The 17,952-nt window shown below is 45.3% G+C and overlaps 1 protein-coding gene across 11 annotated transcripts in view; it reads left to right on the top strand.

Moving 5' to 3' along the window:
* Positions 1–17,952, top strand: part of STK39 (serine/threonine kinase 39) — a 437,393-nt gene that overhangs the window by 224,208 nt on the left and 195,233 nt on the right. The gene's annotated exons all lie outside the window — the stretch shown is intronic.

Here is a 17,952-nt window from a genome sequence, read left to right as displayed (position 1 = left end):
TTTTGTTAGATCATCGTATAAACAATGTTACTTGAGAACATAGTCTTTTGATAAAGACAATTTTACTTTCAAATTTACTTTTTCTACCTTTCAGGTTGAATAAAGGTGATATTTATATGACTGCAAGAAAAGCACTTTTGAGAGTTTTTTTTGATGAGTTTGAAAGTTTAAAACACTGTACCTTTTTATTAATTTAAGCCCTTCTGTTTCTGAAGAAGTGGCTGAAAGCACTGTGAACTCTTAAAGTCTATGTGTTGTTTTGGCCTTAAATCTGACCCTGTTTGGTTAATCTTGGCAGTAGATATGCAGGTGCAGTGCATGTCTCATTTTGACTTCTTGCAGAACTGCTCATTTTCTTATCTCACCTAGAGTAACTGGAAAGGTCTGGGATAAAATGTAGCCATATCTGTATTGACTCTTGTCTGTCCCCCCCTCCACCCCCGCCACGAAGGTCTTTCTCTGCAATCCCCTTAGCCATCTCTGCTTTTTGCATTTTTGACTAGACAGTCTTTCCTTCTACTGCACTGTCCCTGTCATCACAGGGTGTTCAGCCCTCTGGCTTCCGGGCACTGAACATGTGCCAGCAGCACGTCCATCCTAGCAGCATCCTTGGCGAGAATCACTGATGTGGATTCTAACTCTGTAACACAAAGAATATATGTGGATTTTGTTGTCGAAGGGTGCTCAAGTTCACCTCAAATGTTTAATCGGCTTGGGCTGCTGTTGAAGTAGAAGAGGCCTCTCTTCCCCTATTTAGGGTTTAGGGTCTTGGCATATTCAGTTATTAGAGCAGAGTTGATCACAGTCCTTGGTTCTAGTCTCGTTTCTAGACAAATGCGAGGATCTGGGGTATTATTAGAAATGTGAGAGCTCAGCAGAAAACAAACACACCCCAACACAAAGGATAAGCCTTGAGTCATCTCTTTGATTCATTGTTTTCCCTCTCTAGGTTCCAGAGAACCTGTCAGGTGATGCCTGGCCTGTAGGACAAGCACAGTGCTGACCTTGGGCTCTGCATTTAGTTGGGTGCATTCAAGGGGACTTTCATTTATTTCCTTTTAGAGGAGAGAAAAGATATTTTGAAAATACAAAGGGGAAACTGAGAATTTGTTTCACATTTAGTGTTTCTTCCCTGGAGAACTAATAGTGAAAGCATTATCTTTTATTAGTCCTCTCTTTGAAAAGGTAGATGTAGTCAAATACAGTCATTGGCTTGAGACCGCTGTGGAGGCCTCTGTGTATTAGTTGCGAAACACAAGGCCTTGGGATCCAGTAGGCCTGCTTTCAGACCCACTGAGCAGTGCGGGGCAGGTTGGTGCCTCACCAAGTCTTAGTTTCCCCATCTGGGACCTGGTGATGATAATGCCTATCATTTGAGAGGACACAGATATCCCGTGCACCTGTTGAAACTTAAGATTCAGGGACGTGTAAGTGCTGTGTGTTTCTGGCTGTTGCAGAGTGTCCTGGGTGGAGAGGAGATGCCAGGTGTGTTTCTATGTAGGCATTTTTGTTAAGTTGTCTAAAATTATTTCAGAAGAAAGGAACTTAATCTTTAGGACTCTAGCGAATTGGCATGACTTTTTAATTTTAAAGAAGTAGATATATTTATACTTTGTATTTTTAATTTTGTGCTATTTTCTTTTTTTCTCTTTTAAGATTTTATTTACTTATTCATGAGACACACAGAGAGAGGCAGAGACATAGGCAGAGGGAGAAGCAGGCTCCCTGCAGGGAGCCTGATACAAGACTCAATCCAGGACCCGGGGATCACGACCTGAGCCAGAGGCAGACACTCAACCACTGAGCTACCCAGGCGTCCCTTGTAGAGTCTGTTTTAAAGAGGATTTTCCAAATTGTATAAGCTTCATGTCCCATGAAACAACTGCTCATGCAGTTGTTAGAATAAGTAAATAAATGTAAGAAATGCTTAGTACACCCAAAAAAATTGTGCAGTAGGCAGGGAAATGTATTATAAGCTTATCACTTTGTGATTGCAATAGTTTGGGAACAACTTAGGTGTCCCAGTTAAATATGGTATTTGGTCTGTCTGTGTTAGGAGAGACCCACCAGCTGTAATGGACAATGAAAAGTTTTCACTGACATGAAGGAAAAGATCTCCAGGCTACATGGTTAAATGAATACAACAAGCTGAGATAGAGTGCATTTATGTCACCTATTGTGAAAGAAATGGGAAGAATTAAGAATTTCTCTATATATTTATACAAAGAAACAGAAGGACAATGGGGAGGGGGACTGTCTAGTGCATACCTTTTATAACATTTTGAATTTTGAACTGTGTGAAAGTATGGCCTGGTAAATGACAGGAAATGACTTAATAAACCGTCAATAAGTCAAAGTCCTTTTTAAACCTTTATTATAAAAATTTTCATACATATCCTGAAATAGGAAAGGGTAGGAAGGACCTGATGTACCCATCACCTGGCATCAGTAATGATCATTGATTCATGTATTTTTCTCCTCTCTATGCTGGTGGCTCTTACTACTAACACTGAATTTTGTTCTTGGGGCATCTAAGTTAGTGCCTTATGTATACATACCTTGTTCTGCCTCTAGAGAGTGGCCCTTTCCCCACAGGCTAGGGACATTGAGGAAAAAAAATACTTCAGTGAAACAAGTGACAACTGAAAATATTTGTAGACAGAAGCTTCAAACTGTCTCACCTCAGGTTAAGGGTACGAGGTCTCGGAGGAACTGGCATGGTTGAAATTCCCAGGTCACCCTTCAAGCTCTGTGACAGTGGTCAGGCTACTCAACTTCTTTAAGTCTATTTCCTTAAAGAGGGACACAAATAGAACAAATAGAACCCTCATCTGTTTTTGTGGAATCAAATGAGGCTCTTCACATCCAGCAATCTTTTTATTTTTTTAAGGTTTTATTTGTTTGAGAGAGACAAGGGGAGAAAGAGAGAGTATGAGCAGAGGGAGAAGCAGGCTCTCTGCTGAGCAAGGGAGCCCGAGGTGGGGCTCCATCCCAGGACCCGGGATCATGACCCGAGCAGGAGGCAGCCGCTTAAGCAACTGAGCCGTCTAGGTGCCTGACACGTCCGGCGATCTTAACAGTGGCTGGCACACAACAGCTGCTGTTGAACTTCTGCTGCTCTTCTTACTCTCTGTGCCATTGCTGCTTCTCCCGCGACCAGCAGGCTCATGCTGACCCTCCCTTGCACTGCCTGGAGAGCACATGTACCTCAAATTAGTCTTGCAAGGGGTTCAGCTCTTGTGAGTTATAAAAAGCTAATGCTTATTAATTATGGAACTTGGAAGTTAACTGGTCATTAATCTTGCTCTAAACTGATAAGGAAGTACAACTAATTTTCTCTCTTTGGTGATGAAATGATCATTTCTCACTAAGAGGGTCAAAATAGCAGTGAACTGCCTTTGAAATGCGAAGGCGGGTCAACCCTTGCCTTATCCTGCCACTTGGTACTTTGCCAGTCACTTCATCTATTATTCTTGTCAGGTTAATGACCTGACCTCTTTCTCTGGGCCTTCTGTAGCCCATTGGCCGTTTCCTTTTCTCAGTTGGGATCCCCTGGATTAGTAAGAGTTCCTGACTTTTTCTCTCCCCCTGGGCCTTGGGTATTTTCCCCTCACTGTGGGTGGTGGTGTTGAGTGTCACCCTGTATGGACTTGTACTGGGGGAGCTGCTGGGTTCAGAAGGGCACATGCCGAAAGCCACCCCCTGGCTTGTTGTGAGGATTAGATGGGTCAGGGTGTAAGGTGCTAAGAACAGTGCCTGGCACACAGTGGAAGATTTTATGTACAGCCATTCTGGGCTCTCGGTGGTATCCTTTTCGTGTGTGTGACTTTGTGCTTGTGCCATACCACGAGCTGGAATTGCCATTTCCTGGAAGTATAATGGTGGGTTAACAGGCTTTTATTTATCTGTTTGTTTATTTTTTGAGAGAGAGAGAGTGTGAGCATGAGTCAGAGGAGGGGAAGGGGCAAAGAGAGAGAGGGAGAGAGAAAATCTTAAGCAGGCTCCACGCCCAGCACAGAACCTAACGTGGGGCTCGATCTCACATCCTGAGGTCATGACCTGAGCCGAAATCAAGAGTGGGTCACTTAACCAGCTGAGCCACCCAGGTGCCCCCGGCTAACAGGCATTTAAGTTGTACAGTTTCCACATCTCTGGGGCTGTGGCTTTCTAGAATTCATATTTAATTTTTTCCATATTCTCCCACCTTGAGCACAACATTGAATTCCTCTGGTACTGAAAATTATTATTGTTTTGTTTTTAACTATAAAAGATTATCGCTTTAAGAAAACGTTTGTAATGCTTCCTTGGAACACACAGATGCTGCTGTTGTCCCCGTTTCTTAGGACTTTGGCTCTCTTGGCCAGGCAGTTGGTTACTGCCTGAACAGAACCTGGGACCAGGAGTCTTTGGGTCTTGTGCTACCATCTTTGTCCAGTGGGTGAAGTAGAGAAGGTGGGTGGGGGAGTTGAAAGCTACCTATTATGTTTAGATTGATAATACATTGTTTTTGTTCAGGCTTTCTGTGCCCTTTGTCCTTACATCTTTGTGTTTGTTAAGGCCAATTTTTTTGAAGTAAAATATAAGCAGGGGAGAAGTTTGCACTTATTTCCTTGACTGTAAGAGAGTGTTATTCTGAGCATTGTTTTTAAAAAGAGCATTTGTGCTTTTCTCATAGAACACATAACAATTTTGATTTAAATCACTCTACTATTTATATATTTCCTTCCTCAGAACTTTTTATTAGAAAAGGGGAAATTAAGGTTCTGTGTTCAGACCACGAGAAACTCTTCTCAAGGAGCCGACAAGTGTGGTGAATAAGGCAAATATGCTTCGTTCTGTCTCTAAAAATGCAAATTCTATGGGAATTCTGTACATTTCTTTTGACTGTGGTTATAAAATCAGTAACTAATTGTACTGAGGCTGGGTTCCGTGTGCTGAGCCTGTTGTGACTCGTTTACCGCGGCCCTGGAAATGTGCCCATTTTACAGGCGAGAAACTAAGGTACAGAGAGGGGAAGTGAGTTGCCCGGGTCACAAGTAGGTTTCAGATTTGGGGAGTCTGGCTCCAGAGCCTGTGACCCCATGTCTGTGGGATTTCTGGAATACAGCCCTAAATTTGTGTATAAATGATCTCAGTTTTGGATGGAAGGCCGATAGCAACCAGCAGCTCTTCTACACGTCTGCGTGACGGTGGCATTGTGAAGCCAGGGACCATTTTCTGCACCTTTTCGCTCTTGCTCCTTCAATTTGAGACACAAGTCTTGGTAAGGTTTCAGGGCATAGAAGAAGCAATAATCTCGGGTGTCATTTGGTGTCGAATTAAGCATAGTAGTGACACCACGCTCTTTTTTAGACCGGAAAATGCCAGGTTTGATGTAATCAATTAAAACTTGAGGGCTGACTACTCATGGTTTAAAAGAAAACGCTTTGCTTCTTATTATATATTCTGTGCTCAGAGAACTTCAACGTGTGACTTCCTGATAATGAATCTGGATAGGATGTGAAGGTTCTGGCCACCGTATGTGATAGCAGGAGTGGCTATTTGAAAGGCATACTCCTCCCACGGCCTAGCATTTTATTTTCCAGTCTGCTGTTCTGTCTTATTGTCAGGAAGAGCTCAGAGCTTCGACTGGCAAGTGACTAAGCCTGTTTGTCTGGAATTATGCGAGGCACTATTCTAAGCAGAAATTCATATAATACAGGTCATCTGGGTGGTCACTGCAAATATACTTATCCTAGGATTCTTTTAAATAGTGACCACTTTTTTTTTTTTTTTTTAAGATTTTATTTATTTATTTTGAGAGACACACACACACAGAGAGGCAGAGACACAGGCAGAGGGAGAAGCAGGCTCCGTGCAGGGAGCCTGATGTGGGACTCGATCCCAGGTCTCCAGGATCACACCCTGGGCCGAAGGCAGGTGCTCAACCACTGAGCAACCTGGGCGTCCCAAATGGTGACTGCTCTTAATGCACTATTAAAATACTGATGTCAGAACATTTGCTTTCTGAAGAACTTTCTAGAAGCTTACTACTGGATTATATTAGGTACATCTTATTCTCATTCTCTTACTTTTGCCTTTTAACTGTGAGTGAGTGTGTGTGTGAATGTGAATTTCCCATCCCTGGTTTTTCATAATGAATCTGGTACTGAGCTAAGTCAGCCTGATACTCTAGAAGTCTAGAAAGTTATCATTACATCTCTCAATGTGTCTGAGACCATCCAGATCAAGCTTATTTATGTAAGCCTTAGTTTTTGTTTTTACCATGCAAGGCACATTGGTATGACTTTGGGTAGTGTCTCTGTTTTCTGGGAGGGAAATTATATCCTTAGTCAGCCTTCGAATACATCTTGAACTTCAGCCTGTGTCTTGAACAATTATGACTAAAACTTTTGCCAGGAAAACATGCAACTAGATTTAACTTGCTTCCAGTACTTTGGTATTTATTCTCAAGGAGCCAGAGGAAGGTGTGTATGGTGGTGGAGTTGTGCTTTTTGTTTTTGTTTTTTGTTTTTGGTGGTAGAGTTTTTATTCCCATAGCCCCTAGGTTCTTTTGTTTTTCCTTCTGTGTTCTGGCTCTGGTGAAATGGATTTCGATGGGGGAAGGGGGGGTAGGGTGGAGGGAGTATTTCTTTTGCTAGGAGGGGCTACTGCTTCATGCAAGGTAATATGGGCCTCCTGTGCACAAGAGAGGCAGCAGCCTCTGATTCATATCAGAAAGGTGTGAAGGCCCCTGAAGCATCTGAACCAGGAAATGACCATGTCATTGTATTTGTGGGTGCCTTGGTCTGCAGCAGGGCTCTGACATCAGACTGCTGTGGTTTCACTCCTTTTAGCCCTGTCACCAAGTTATTTAGGTACTCTGTGCCTCAATTTCCACATCTGAACAACGGAAAAATACTAGAGGATTAAAGGAATTAACACACATTCCATTTAGAATTAGCTCCCAGGGCTTTTGTATTGACATGGGGGTGGGTCCCTTTAATTTATTTAGGACTTTGTAAGATCATAAGGAAGAGGCTAGGGAGGCGAGGCTGTAGGCCCTCTGTCTGGCCTGCCTTCTCATTTTGCTGTCCCTTTTTCTTTACCCCATCAATTTTCCACATATCACCAGAGTGAAAAATCTGCAATGCAGATCTGACCGTATGATTCCTTTGCATGAAGTTTAAAACTGTTGCTGGTGGGATAAAGCCCTAGCTCCCTAATATGGCATACGAAGGCCCTGCCTGTTTTTCTTTTTTTCTTTCTTTCTTTCTTTCTTTCTTTCTTTCTTTCTTTCTTTCTTTCTTTCTTTCTTCTTTCTTTCTTTCTTTTTCTTTCTTTCTTTCTTTCTTTCTTTCTTTCTTTCTTTCTTTCTTTCAAAAAGATTTTACTTATTTATTCATGAGAGACAAAGAGGCAGAGACACAGACAGAGGGAGAAGCAGGCTCCATGCAGGGAGCCCGATGTGGGACTCGATCCTGGGACTCCAGGATCACACCCTGGGCTGAAGGTGGGCGCTAAACCGCTGAGCCACCGGGGCTGCCCCCTGCCTGTTTTTCTAGTCTCCTCCGGTGCTTTTCTGCGTCCTGCTGTAAGGCAAGCTCTGCGTTAGCCAGCTACAAATGAAATGATTAATACCGTCAAGGAAGTGTGAAGCACAGCACACGCATTAAGAACAGTGGCGTACTCAGAATATAGAGCACAAGTGCAAATTAAGATCTTTGGAGGGTATAAAGTGCTTTTAGAGTGAACCAAAATGTATGTTTTGGCCTTCAGGAACTTTATAATTATGTGAATTATGCTTAAATGAATTATGCCCAAACTGTCATATGTCCATTTTTTGTTTCAAGAACTAGGGACAGCCACATTGATGTAGCTCCCTGGATTTGGGGATCTTGACAAATCAAATGGTATCATTTGGTGCGCCCCCTAGCATGAAGTAAGAATGCATTCAATTCTGGAAACCTCATTCTCCATTCCTTATGTACGTCATCAGCAAGAAATGCTTGGGGGGATTTTAAGCAGCTTCCCATCCTTTAACAGCTGCTAGCAGTTGTTTGAGCAACAACTTAAGGACGTCTTACTGGGTGAACGCGATGGGGGGAGTCCTTTGCTTTGCACGTCTGCTGGAATATTTCCCCAGCTGTGCACATTTAGCGGCATGGGGCACAAGGCTGAGTCTCAAGGAGGAGCGTCTAGGAGCACAGGGGGCAGATGGAACTTGGGCTTCCTTCTTCCCCTTCATTCCTTCCTTCTCTTCCTTTCTCCCTTCCTGCCTCTGAGGGCCTGTCGTGTCCTTATTAAATTACATTTTATATATTACCACAAACCGAGGTCTGGGAAAAACAAGAGTTGTTAGACTAAGAGCAAAGCAGCCCACCGCAGTTCTTGGTATGATCATTTCTTTATCTGTTTATCTGCTTCCCAGAACCTGCATTTGCTATAACCAAAAACAGCCCTTCTCTGGTGAAAACGTGAACGTCAGTTGTTTGGGTCTAATTGCACCTGAAGTGGCTGGTTGGCACATCCTGGCCGAGGGTTTGCTGTGCTGCAGGCCGAGCCCTCCGGGCGGATAGGGTGCTCAGCAATAGAGACACCGCGTCTACTGTCCGAGGTTTACCGGTCAGGTGAAACCTGTTCAACAGTCAACTATCGAATTTAGTTTTAAAAATTTGTAAGAGGAGGGAAATGCATATCCCTGGGGAATCAAGGAAATTGTAAGAGATTGTCATGGGGATAAATCTTAAAAGTATACGGTAAATATGAATGATTTGGGGAAAGGTGTTTGATCAGTAACAAAAGTTACATCTGAATGGAGTTTACATGTATTTATACTCCGTGGAACATAAATCTAACACTTGATTACACACTCGAAGACACAGTAGCCAAGGACCATCTAGCTTTCCTGGTCACTAACTTAGCCTGTGACCCCAGCCAAGTCCTTTGCTGGCCATGGTTTGTATCACCTATAAAATGAGGTTCTTAGCCTCTCAAGTTTCCTTTTAACTCTAAAGCTTGTATGATTTCAGTACAGAAAAGCTCTGTAACCCCCGTCCCCCAAACAGAATGCCCTTCTCACAGTCTTCTTGCTGCTTTTAATGGCAGTTCCATCCTTCTATGGAATAAGCCAGGAATTGGTGTTCCCTGCCTTCTCTTTCTCTCATACCCATCCTGTTCAATTTGTCAGAAAATCTTGTTAACCGCGTCTCACCACCTCCCCTGTCATCCCTCATCCTGGTCTGGGCCAACATCAGCTCTTGCCTGGCTTATCGTGGTAGTCTCCTAAGAGATCCCCTTCTGCCCTTGCCCCTCTCTTCTCTACAGGGAGGCCAGCCAGAGTGATGCTGTTAAACCAAGCTTGTGTCATGCCTTTACTCAAAGCCTGCCAATGCCTTCCCATGTCAGAGTGACTCATAGCTCTTACAGTGGCTCACCCAGCCTTACAAGATCTGGCCCCTAACATTATCTTGTTGACCTCATCTCTTCCTTCATCTTCCCCCTCACTCCATTTCAGTCAAATGGGCCTCTTTGCCATGCATGCTCCTGCCTCAGGACCTTTGCCCTGGCTGCTTCAGCCAGAATAGTCTTTTCAGTACCCTCTTCAGGTCTTAGCTCAAATGTCACATCAGTGAGGCTTCCGGGGCCATTCTCTGGTAAATTGCAACCTCCTCTACCCCGTACTCCCTATCCCTGATCTCTTTTGCTTTATTGCCTACATCTGTGTACACCACCTTTGTATTTTCAAGGTGTGACCCTAGACCAGCAGTAGCACCTTCACCTTGGGAACTTGATAAAAATGCAAATTCTTGTGCTCTTCCTCCCTGGACCTGCTGAATCTGAAACTTTAGAGGTGGAGCCCAGCAGTGTGGGTGTGAAGAAGCCCTCAGGTGATTCTGATGCTCACTGAAGTCTGAGAAGCACTGCTGTGTTTTGCACTTAGTCATTTTGCTTATTGACCATTTTTACCTCTCCTTCCTGCTACTGCCCCAGCTTAAAGGTCAGCCTCATGAAAAAGTGGCTTCTGTTCTATAGTCCCAGTGATTAAAACTGGAAATGGCACTTAGTAAAAGCTCAGTAAATAGTCCTTGAATGAATTAATGAAAATGTGACTATTTAGTAAGTGTAGATTAAAAGAATACTGAGCACCAGAGTTGAATAATATGATCCTCGCATTTCAGTGACTCTTCAGTGTTAAGAGTTTTAAAGGTGAGGTTTTCTTTATCGCAGGTTTAAAAATCTGTAGGTTCTTTGGAGATTGTGTTAGCTTCAACTAAGCCTTCTCCAGACTTTGTGGAAATGATGTAAATTGTTGCTTTAAATACTTGTGGCAACTGAAATTGTGCTATTTTAATCATCTCCCATAGGGACCATCCCTCATAGAATGTACAGATGGGTCATTCTGGTTTATTGAAAGCTTCTGATATTCAAGCTAGTTAAGTGGAGGTTTGTATGAAAAAGACCACCTGCAGGTATATGAATATTGCATTGGAAATTTAGACTTATTAATATTTGATCTAAGTTGCTTGTGCCCGTCTTTGCAAATATGGCCAGCCAGGAGCCCCTGTTGACTTCAGAGCATGCCTTTGGCTCAGAAATGATGATACCTGTCTACTACGCTTACCTAGTACTCTCCTTACAACAGCTCTGTCAGTTCAGTGGAGTAGGGCCTGGAGATGGGGGTTCCAGAGGGCTGCCGAGCAATTGTGGACACCTCTAAGGTCACCTTGAAGGTCATAAAAGTCAATCACTCTCAGACCTCCTGACTTCTCTTTCAGTGTTTGGCTCATTCCCTTACCGTCGGGCTCCCCTCACCCCCTCCTCTTCACTCTCTACCTCTGGACAGTTCAGCCACCCCGGGCCTCAGTTTTTTTCAGCTGCAGAAAATGGAAGGTTGACAGGACTTTGCCCAGGACCTGTCTTACATCAGAATGTCTGGCCCTTCGTGAGCCTCAGTCACAAAAGAAATTTCTCAGTCGTATTTGAAAGCATTCAGATCAGAGGATGGTCTTGGGTATGGGGGGGAGAGAGAGCCCACACCCCCACATCTGTCCTGTGACTGCTCTTACCAGAGCATCTTTACAGATATCCTACCCTCACTGGGAGCCAGGGAAGAATAGATTTGTGATTTGGGGATTCTCTGTGGTTTTCCTTTGTTCACCATAATTATCGCATTTGATAGAAAGCTGACCACTAGTGAGTTCTTGGTCCTATCACTGGACTTGAGAAAGCTGGCTCTTGCCTGGCTCCTCCGGCACAGCTGGGAGTGCTGCTCCCGTCTTCCTGGACCCCTGCCTCTGCTGGCTCCACTTGTCACTGGAAAGTCACCTGCTTTGGTGGAGGGTTCTGTGCCTCTGACATAGATGGGCAGATTATCTGTGGGTTTGCTGTCATCGTAAACTAGTGTTCTCCTTCACGCTTTGGTTCATCGGTTGCATTAGTCCACTGAACTGTGAACCAGATGTGCATTGACATCAGCTATCCCTTAGCCTCCTATCTTTTTGTCCCTTTTAAGCCTGTGTGTCCCGAGCGTGAGAATGGGGAGAATGAGGAATTAGGGAGTGAGCAGCAGCTTGTGTAGCCTCGGCCCTTTTACGAATAATTCTCCTGTTGAAATTTTCTTGTTGTCTATGGCATCATGAATGGATGTTGATTCCACGGACAAAATACAAACAAGTGGCTAAGAACTTCTCCTTTATGAGTTATTAATAGCACATTTGAAGAACCCTGCCGTTGGCAATTTTGAGAGTTGACCCACACGAGAGGCCAATCGGGAAGGTTTGCTTCTGTGTGTTTCTTTTATTTTGAAAGGAAAGTCTATCTTTAGGGAACACAGATATGTCTCTGATTTCTTCTTTTGTTGTCAGAAGCTGTCATTTTCTAATGTTTCAAAAAAGACCATGACTGCCTTTCCCTCCCTCATTCATAGATGGGAAACAGGGGTTTGTTCAGAACACCTGGGGTTCAGACTAGGTACAGACTCAGGAAATACAACAGATTATGTTTTCTGTGAGTGGCTGCTTGGGACACCATGTTGTGGTCAGGGGCTGTGGCCTATGGGCCAAAGAAGGCCATGGAGCACCATTTGTGTACAAGAATAAAGAGTTGAAACTAGAAGTCTGATTAGAGGAAAGGAGATTGGGTGGAGAGGAGGGTTTCAGAGAATTCTTTGGTTCTCTCTGGTCCCTCTTGGGGTGCCAGCTTTCCTTCTGAGCAGGACAGGAGGTGTGTCCCAATCTGTAATGAAGTGAGTAATTGATTCTTAATAGTAGATAAGGTGCCAAGATGTTTATCATTTGCTTAAAGATGAGCAGATTCAAGGTTATCACTCTAATAATATATCACATTCACACAATTGCATATCAGAGGTTGAGAAAGGAATAATAGTGTCATAAACATCTGTGCTGAGAATGATACTTGTCTGCAGCCTGTCTTCTCTGTGTCCTGGCGCTCTACTGAGCAGCTGTTACTGATAGACTGTTAATAAGCATTGTGATCATAAAATATCTTCATGTATTTTTAAAAAAAGATTTTGTACAAATTGGAGTGTGCCATGTGTGTGAGTTGGTTTGTCCCGCTTGACACACCCTTGAGAATCACTGGGTCAGTATTTTGTGGGACATGATTTGGGTTTCTAGTATTGCCCTCGTGCTTACTGTGTCATAAAATACATGAATGTGCACACATAATACCTTTTTCCTGCTCTTCTCTTTCCTCTGCTGAAGTTCTCTGCATTTGAGAGGTGAAAGAGGGAAGCCATGGGGTTGGCCATACTTTGAGATCATCCAGTCGTGCTGAATGATGCAGTAGCACCTGCTCGGAAGACCATAGTCTTGAGTGGTGCTTCTCCAACCTCACTCAGCATCAGATCAGCTAGGGATCTTGCTACAGTGCAGATGCTGACTCAATAAGTCTGGCGTGGGACCCAAGAGTCTGCATTTTCTCTAAGGCTCCTCAGAGGTGCTGGTGATTCTGGTCTGTGGATCCCACTTTTGAGTAGCAAAAGTTGAAGATCCTTCCTTCTCTTATTTTCTTACAAGTGTATTTTGTTCTGTCTCTGGAAGGTTTATGTAAGTGTAGCCCCAAACAGAAACTATTGGCAAAAAAAAAAGTGAATTAAACTCTTCTTGCAGTGTTTTTTTTTTTCCCCTCTTGAGATGCCTGTGCATTTATTTGATCTGTGCCCCTGGCATTAAAAGCCATGCTTAATACTAGAGCTGTTTAAAACTCCAGAATTGCACTGTGTACTAAATTGTTTTCTTGCTGATTTTACTCAGTCCTTTTGGGGATTGCAGGGACTTTAGGCTCTGATGCAATGGTTAACCCTTAGTGGTCAGGAAGCATGAATATACTGGCGGGCCTGGGAAAAGACAGGTGGCTGTAGACTTAGGAAGCCTTGGGGTATCAATGCCAGAGTGCTTGATGGGCAGATGATTAAGCAGTAAGGACATTTAATTATCTCAGAAGTCAGAGGCATTTGGTTCCAGGGTTGGTGCAGAAGCCCAGCGACATCACAGAGGTCATGGGCTCCATCCTGCGTTCTGTTCTGCATCCCAGTATGTCGGCCAGAGCCTGTCCCCACAGGCCACTTACTCCCAGCATCTCAGCCTCAATGACAGCGCTTGAAACAGACTGGGGAGCGGGCAGTAAGGGAGCCTTGTATGGTGGTTCTTTTTTTTTTTTTAATAAATTAATTTTTATTGGTGTTCAATTTACCAACATACAGAAAAACACCCAGTGCTCATCCCGTCAAGTGCCCCCTCAGTGCCTGCCACCCAGTCACTCTGTATGGTGGTTCTTTTACACAGGCAAAGAATTTCCCTGCAGGAGCTTGCACCGTACTCCCTTTGGGTGTTATGGGCCAGCACTAGGGTGGACCCCCAGATCCTTCACTGGTAAGAGGCACCAAACACCATGATTGGCTTAGAGCAGTACAGTTCGTCCCTTGAGGCCTGGCAAACAAAATCCGGATTCTGGTAGAGAAGAATGGATGGGTGTGGATGGTGTGAGCTCTCAAGGACTGTTAGTGAGAATCTGCTGTATATATTCTGAGCTCCACCCGCTGTATAGCTTGGGAAACCGTTGCTTGAAGAAGTAGATGATCAGGGAGGGTAGTTGGGATCGCACGCAGACCTGTTTGATTCCCGACGCCTTCCTGGGAGAGAAGTGTGGCTTCTTTGTACTCACCGTGTCCTTCTTCCTTGGTGCCTCTTCTCATCCCTTTGGTTTCAAGGACTCACTAGGAATGGTCAGGACCTCATGGTAAGCCTCTGGGTGGGGGGGGGCTGCGTCGCCCAGGCCGGGAGTGTCACGTCGTAATAGTTGTGTTCACATTCATGATGCCCTAAAACACTGCTATTAGAAGGGCGAGAAAACTATTCGCAGGAGCCAGGTGGGGTTCTCTCAAGGGGAGGAGCCCGGCGAGTGGTGGCAGCCACAGGGTCGTAGGTCTTGCCACATGTTCGGTTGGCCCCCTGGGATCTGCGCTCTGCTTCCTGCCCTGGGCTGGCTGCGTTCTGCTGAGCATGGCACGGCTACCCAGCCACGTCCGGGTCGGCGCTTCCCGTGCTTTCTCCCGCCGGGTTTGCAGGGATTCCCAGCAGGCAGGCGGTCGGCCCTCCCTCTTTCTCCGTGCCCGGAGATCGGCTGGCACCCTGAAGACGGCGAGGCCAGGAGAGGGAGAAGTTACTCCTGCTTAATTTATAAACAAAAATCCGACAAACAGAAAAACTGGTGGAAAGGCTGGATGTAATCATACATGAGAAAAATAAAGATGCAAAACAGCGATTTGGTCCGTTAAAGAAAAGCTAAAAGCACTCTGCCGGAGTCCGGGATAACTGGGGAGACACTGCAGTCCCCAGGAAGGACCTGATGGCTCCACACAAGGGGGCGGGGGGGGGTGGGGCGGGCGCCCTGCTCTTCTTGCCTCGTCGGGAGAGAGATTGTGACCGGAGTGCGCAGTGGTCAGAGCTGCACTCAGCAGGACGAGGAATCGAGGAATCGCGCCGAGCCAGCGGCCGGACTGGTTGGAGGAGGCGGGCTTTGGGCCCCGCAGCTGCCAAAGCCGGGCCTTGCCCTGGGCTGTATTTCCCTTCCTTTCTCACCCGGAGAGTCAGCGGGAGAAGGGCGCCTAGGAATTGCCAGCAAGCAGAAGGGACGCCTTTAGTTCCGAGGATCCTAGGTGGGGCACACTAATGTTATTGCCCCTATCCACATTGTTTAGGTCCTTAACATCGCTATTTAAGCTACTATCACAGGATCCCTGGGTGGCTCAGCGGATGAGCGTCTGCCTTCAGCCCAGGGCGTGATCCTGGAGTCCTGGGATCGAGTCCCACGTCGGGCTCCCTGCATGGAGCCTGCTGCTCCCTCTGCCTCTCTCTCTCTCTCTCTCTCTCTCTCTCTGTGTGTCTCATAAATAAATAAATCTTTAAAAAATTTAATTAATTATATCACATGTTCCCACGTTAGCTCTCACCAGGAGGCCGGAGGTGTGTCTAATTCAAAGCTCTGGAAGGCCTGTGGCATCCAAACGCACATGGGTTGCAGGTCACTGGGAACACCTCTTGCTGCTTGAACCGTGAGCGGGGTGCCGTACCACCAGCACACCTTTTATAAAAACAACATAATAAGAACTCGAAGCGTTAATTTTTTTAAAAAAGATTTTACTTATTTTTTTTGACCGAGAGAAAGAGAGAGAGAGGGAGCAGAAGCAGGTAGAGGGGCAGGCAGAGGAGAGGGAGGAGCAGACTCCCCCCCGAGCAGAGCCCCCAACCCTGGGCTCCATCCAGGACCCCGGAATCCTGATCGGAGCCAAAGGCAGAGGCTCAACCACTGAGCCACCCTGGTGCCCCTCAAAATGTTTAAAACGAAACAACTTTCCCTAGGTCTGTTAAGGAAATATTTGCTTCTGTTTTATACCCAGGGTTATATAGTTGGCATTATTATTTAAGTCATAATGGGCTTCTTTATATGCTGCTTTATTCGTCCAACATTGGTGGCCTGGCATTTAAGGAAACCTGTGGGACTCAGGAAGGCCGGCTGCTGGCAGCCCTGAAAATGTTCCTGGGTGTTTAGAAGCACACTTCGGTTGTGCCAGGAGAGTCTTAAGAGTCTCTTGTGGGAAACAAAACAAAACCCCAAAACCTGGGAGTCGAACCAGATTGTGAAGGGATTGTTTTTGATGATACAAATATGACATTTTGGATTAACGAGGGAATCTCAAATGAGTTTTTCTATGTTGGGTAATCACAGCTTGATCTTTACTCAGGGAAGAGCTCGAGAGTTGTGGGGTATTAACCCCATTATTCCATCTTGCGTTTCCTTTTCAGTACAGAAAAGTACGCTGAATTCTCTCATAAGAGAAAACCGGAGCCAGCCGGCTGACTCCTCCATGAAGGGCTGTGGATTTTATCCAGACCCTCTTCAGAAAACTTGCTATGTGGTCTTCAGCGAGTCATTTGATCTTTTTAATTCCTCCTTCCTCTTCAGTTCCAGTAGCCACTAAATCATTGTATTTTCCTAAGAATTTGTCTAATCTTTTCCATTTCCAGAGTCTCCCTTCAGATACAGGCCCTGTTGATTTTGCTCCTGAACATCCTTGCGTCACTCCTTTCCCCAGATTTCCTCTTGGGCTAGAGAGAGTGCAGCAGTGGCCCAGGGGGTGCTGAGTGGATGGGGCTCAGCTTCCCTTACCTGGTTCCTAGACTCCGGCTGGGTTCCTCCACAGTCTCAGTGCTTCTCTGCTTTTCTAGACCATGGCCACTGGGGAAAAGAGACTGATTCAAGCAAGGAGCTACCAGGGGCCCCTGCAGCTGTGGTGGCTCCCGCTCCCCCAGAACCCCCCAGACTCCCCAGCCAGCCACCTGCAGGCCTGAAGGGATCTGATCTGTTGTAACCTGTTTTGAATGCGTCTTAGGAAGCTCTGGGCCATCAAATGTAGATGCCATTATTCTCTAGCCAGGTGCTGAATTAACCTGAGCCAATTTCTCATGTGCAGCTCTGGTTCCTCCTCAGAGGTATTAGTAGCAGTTGTGGGGGGTGGCGGTGGGGGGGCAGGTTGGGGTTGGCTGTTCACCTGCAACGCCACTCCCAGGTTTTAAGGAAATCAAATTTCAGACCAAATTTTGCCACGCATCAGCAAACGAGCCCTAAAGAGTTCTCAGTTTGCTCTGTAGGCTCAAGGAAGTTCCTGCTCTCTGTTCCTCTAGGTGAATGAAAAATCCACCCGAAGCAGACTTAACTAGAATTCCAGATGCAGTTTTCTTGTGCACATATACTCGGCATCTAGAATGGAACCAGACCTAGAACTGGGGAGGGATTTAGCTTACTCTTGGGCCTGGCTGGATTCTTCTTATTCATGCAAGAGTGGGGAATATAGCTAAGATGTTTTAGCCATTCTCTGTGCTGACCACCTTTACTTTCATCAGTGAAAGCTTGTTTCTCACATGTGTCATGCCTGCCAACAGGTGACTGGCATTATTATTCTCCAGTAATAGCCCCTTTTGGGATTCACCTGGCTCATACTTATTTATACTTACAGTCAACAGAAATACTTTGAGCAGCTGCCTCTGGCATCTTTAATCAAATGCTACCAGAACCTTCCAGCACTGGGCATCCAGGGTCAGAATGCCAAGTGACCACCTGGGTCCCGCAGATACACTAGTGCGTGGTGTATGTTAAAGTATTTTAGGTAAATTTTAGGCATCATAGCAGCTTAGCAGATGAGTTTTACAGGCTAAACCAGGCAGGCGTAATTGCTTTATTTTGCCTTTCCAACTTTTTTTTTTTTTTTTAAGTGCATTTGTTGCCAATAACAACAGAAAAGAGATTTTATCCATACAGATCTTGATGTTTGGCTTGCTCTGGGAAAGTTGGGAGATCGGTCACACCAGGGCCTGTTCCTCTGTGGTGACTTTCTTTTGCAGTGGAATCGAAGCAGCCTGCTTTCGAGCGGAATGGGAGGCACGGAGATGG

The sequence above is a fragment of the Vulpes vulpes genome, chromosome 3, assembly GCF_048418805.1.
Source record: "Vulpes vulpes isolate BD-2025 chromosome 3, VulVul3, whole genome shotgun sequence".
NCBI classification, from domain to species: domain Eukaryota; kingdom Metazoa; phylum Chordata; class Mammalia; order Carnivora; family Canidae; genus Vulpes; species Vulpes vulpes.
Note: the sequence above shows the minus strand (reverse complement) of the source record. Positions and strands in the feature narration are given on the sequence as shown.